Source organism: Mustela putorius, unplaced genomic scaffold (genome assembly GCF_011764305.1).
Source record: "Mustela putorius furo isolate JIRA1106 unplaced genomic scaffold, ASM1176430v1.1 tig00003898_pilon_pilon_pilon, whole genome shotgun sequence".
Classification (NCBI taxonomy): Eukaryota; Metazoa; Chordata; class Mammalia; order Carnivora; family Mustelidae; genus Mustela; species Mustela putorius.
Window position 1 is genome coordinate 20,530,270 of NW_025422047.1, and position 4,776 is coordinate 20,535,045.

A 4,776-nucleotide genomic window follows, 5' to 3' on the forward strand; every position below is an offset into this window, starting at 1 on the left:
AAAAAAATGTAACTATCACCATCTGGAGCTGAAGGAATCAGGGAAAGTGAGAGGTGCTATAGAAGCAATAAATTCCTCATCTTTCAGATTATAACCATGGACACTGTCAAAAGATGATAAATCAAGAAAAAAAAGCAGAAATATTACTAAAGACAGAAATATTAAATATATAATTAACTAAATATTAATATTGATTAATATTAATTAAATACTAATATTAATTAAAAATAAAATAATAATCATGAGAATAATCCCAATCAGAAAGTATTTTTAGCTGCTTGTGGTGAACAGAACTAAGGCAAGAGGAAAGAAAATTGCTTTGCGCAGTGGCAGTATCGTAGCCAATGAGGTTTATCCGAGGCGCGATTATTGCTACTTTTCATTTTATAACCTCCTATAATGTTCAAATTTTATTTCTGCACTACCTCTATAATATTTTTTAGTTTTTAATTTTTTATTAACATTAATATATTCTTTTTATTGTTATAAAATAAATATACTTATTTTTATTAACATTAACATTTTATTAACATATAATATATAGTATTATACATAATATATAATTATGTGTATATAATATGTATGATATAATAATTATAATATATTATATATAATATTACATATTATGTATAATATTATATATCATATGTTAATATATATTATTAAATTATATATATTAAAATGTATTATTAGCCCCAGGGGTACAGGTCTCTGAATTGCCAGGTTTACACACTTCACAGCACTCACCATCGCACCCAATGTCCATAACCCAATACCTCTGTAATTTTTTAAACAATTTTTAAAAATATGTGTGCAAAATATGTAGTTTCTAATGTTCTTTATAATTATTGGAGCTGGAAACAATCTAAATACCTACAGAGAGATGAATAGAAGACAAACTGAAATAATTTAAATCAATTTTATGTATTTACTGACATGGAAAGATCCCCACACTGTATCAAGGTTTTTTTTATTTTAAAAAAATCCAGGTGCTAAATAACATGTACATTATGATCTATTTTTTTAAAAATTTGTGGTGTGATGAAAGAGAGATCACAACCAACACCAAAGATATACAAACAATTATAAGAGCATATAATGAGCAACTATAAACCAGCAAATTTGACAATCTGGAAGAAATGGATGCATTCCTAGAGACATATAAACTACCACAACTGAACCAGGAAGAAATAGAAAACCTGAACAGACCCATAACCAGTAAGGAAATTGAAGCAGTCATCAAAAATCTCCCAACAAACAAGAGCCCAGGGCCAGATGGCTTCCCAAGGGAATTCTACCAAATATTTAAAGAAGAATTAATACCTATTCTCCTGAAACTGTTCCAAAAAATAGAAATGGGAGGAAAACTTCCAAACTCATTTTATAAGGCCAGCATTACCTTGATCCCCAAACCAGACAAGGATCCTGTCAAAAAAGAGAATTACAGACCAATGTCCTTGATAAACACAGATACGAAAATTCTCACCAAAATACTAGCCTATAGGATCCAACAGTACATTAAAAGGATTATTCACCATGACCAAGTGGGATTTATTCCAGGGCTGCAAGGTTGGTTCAACATCTGCAAATCAATCAATGTGATACAATACATTAATTAAAGAAAGAACAAGAACCATATGATACGCTCAACAGATACTGAAAAGGCATTTGATAAAGAACAGCAACCTTTCCTGATCAAAACTCTTCACAGTGTAGATATAGAGGGTACATTCCTCAATATCATCAAAGCCATCTATGAAAAACCCACAGGGAATATCATTCTCAATGGAGAAAAACTGAGAGCTTTTCCGCTAAGGTCAGGAACATGGTAGGGCTGTCCATTATCACCACTGCTATTCAACATAGTACTAGAAGTCCCAGCCTCAGCAATCAGACAACAAAAAGAAATGAAAGGCATCCGTTCAGCAAAGAAGAAAGGATGATATGATACTATACGTGATATGATACTATATGTGGAAAACCCAAAAGACTCCACTCCAAATCTGCTAGAACTTGTACAGGAATTCAGTAAAGTGTCAGGAAATAAAATCAATGCACAGAAATCAGTTCCATTTCTTTACACCAACAACAGACAGAAGAAAGAGAAATTGAGGAGTCAATCCCATTTACAATTGCACCCAAAGCCATAAGATACCTAGGAATAAACCTAACCAAAGAGGCAAAACATCTATACTCAGAAAACTATAAAGGACTTATGAAAGAAACTGAGGAAGATAGAAAGAAATGGAAAAATGTTCCAAGCTCATGGATTGGAAGAACAAATATTGTGAAAATGTCCATGCTACCTAAAGCAATCTACACATTTAATGCAATCCCTATCAAAATTCCATCCATTTTTTTCAAAGAAATGGAACAAGTAATCCTAAAATTTATATGGAACCAGAAAAGACCTCAAATAGCCAGAGGAATATTGAAAAAGAAAGCCAAAGTTGGTGGCATCACAATTCCAGACTTCAAACTCTATTACAAAGCTGTCATCATCAAGACAGTATGGTACTGGCACAAAAACAGACATATAGATCAATGGAACAGAATAGAGAGCCCAGAAATAGGCCCTCAACTCTATGGTCAACTAATCTTTGACAAAGCAGGAAAGAATGTCCAATGGAAAAAAACAGACTCTTCAACAAATAGTGTTGGGAAAACTGGACAGCCACATGCAGAAGAATGAAACTGGACCATATCCTTACACCACACATGAAAATAGACTCAAAATGGATGAAGGATCTCAATGTGAGAAAGGAATCCATCAAAATCCTTAAGGAGAACACAGGCAGCAACCTCTTTGACCTCAGCCATAGCTAATTCTTCCTAGAAACATCGCCAAAGACAAGGGAAGCAAGGGCAAAGATGAAATATTGGGACTTCATCAAGATCAAAAGCTTTTGCACAACAAAGGAAACAGTCAATAAAACCAAAAGACAACTGACAGAATGGGAGAAGATATTTACAAACGACATATCAGATAAAGGGCTAGTATCCAAAATCTATAAAGAGCTTAGCAAACTCAACACCCAAAGAATAAATAATCCAATCAAGAAATGGGCAGAGGGGGCGCCTGGGTGGCTCAGTGGGTTAAGACGCTGCCTTCGGCTCAGGTCATGATCTCAGAGTCCTGGGATCGAGTCCCGCATTGGGCTCTCTGCTCAGCAGAGAGCCTGCTTCCCTCTCTCTCTCTCTGGCTGCCTCTCCGTCTACTTGTGATTTCTCTGTCAAATTAATAAATAAAATCTTAAAAAAAAAAAAAAGAAATGGGCAGAGGACATGAACAGACATTTCTGCAAAGAAGACATCCAGATGGCCAACAGACACATGAAAAAGTGCTCCACATCACTCAGCATCAAGGAAATACAAATCAAAACCACAATGAGATACCACTTCACACCAGTCAGAATGGCTAAAATTAACCAGTCAGGAAATGACAGATGCTGGCGAGGATGTGGAGAAAGGGGAACCCTCCTACACTTTTGGTGGGAATGCAAGCTGGTGCAACCACTCTGAAAAACAGCATGGAGGTTCCTCAAAAAGTTGAAAATAGAGCTACCCTACAAGCCAGCAATTGCACTACTGGGTATTTACCCTAAAGATACAAACGTAGTGATCCAAAGGGGCACGTGCACCTGAATGTTTATAGCAGCAATGTCCACAAGAGCCAAACTCTGGAAAGAACCTAGATGTCCATCAACAGATGAATGGATAAAGAAGAGGTGGTGTATATATATACAATGGAATATTATGCAGCCATCAAAAGAAATGAAATCCTGCCATTTGTGACGACATATTATGCTTAGCAAAAGAAGTCAATCAGGGAAAGACTACTATCATATGATCTCCCTGATATGAGGAAGTGGAGATGTAACATGGGGTGTTGGGTGGTAAGAAAAGAATAAGTGATACAAGATGGAATCAGGAGGGAAACAAACCATAAGAGACTCTTAATCTCACAAAACAAACTGAGGGTTGCCAGGGGCAGAGAAGGAGGGAGAGGGTGGTGGGGTTATGGACATTGGGGAGGGTATGTGCTATGGTCAGTGCTGTGAAGTGTGTAAACCTGGCAATTCACAGACCTAACCCCTGGGGCTAATAATAAATTACATGTTAATAAAAAATGTTTTTAAAAACTTGTGGTGTGTGTCTGGGTGGCTCAGTCAGTTAAGCCTTTGGCTCAGGTCTTGATCCCAGAGTCCTGGTATCTAGTCCCACATCAGGCTCCCCGTTCAGTGGGGAGTCTGCTTCTCCCTCTACCCTCCTCACCTGCTTGCAGTCTCGCTCTCTCACTCTCTCTATCTCAAATAAATAAATAAAAACTTTAGAAAACATTTCTGGTGTATATGAAAGTGTGTATGCACAAGATGTTTATTGTAAAATGTGAATTAATTACTGCATCCAAGTGACAAGAATGCAGGTGATTTTTTATTTTTCACTTTTTGCTTGGATTTTCTAAAATTCCCTATGAGGAATATAAATTATTTTTTGGTAGAAAAAAAATCCAAAAACGTTATTTTAATACATTTTTCCTCAATTCATTCCACCTTTCTCCTGATTACAACAAGGTCACAAGATTCTTTTTGTAATTCTTTGCCCAACTGAATATTTATTTGAGTCAAAATCTGTTTGACATCACCATCAAATCAAAGGGTTCAGGTACAAAGATGTCCTTCAACCCACAGTGATAAGATGAACACAATTTCATAGCTAAAGGCAGATAAAACTAATATCATTTGCCTGGTACCTAGTGCAGCTGGCACATTAATT

The 4,776-nt window shown here is 35.8% G+C and overlaps 1 pseudogene; it reads left to right on the plus strand.

The window, feature by feature from the left end:
- The first annotated feature begins 315 nt into the window (after positions 1 to 315).
- Positions 316 to 444, plus strand: LOC123388421 (annotated as a pseudogene).
- Positions 445 to 4,776: the final 4,332 nt, after the last annotated feature.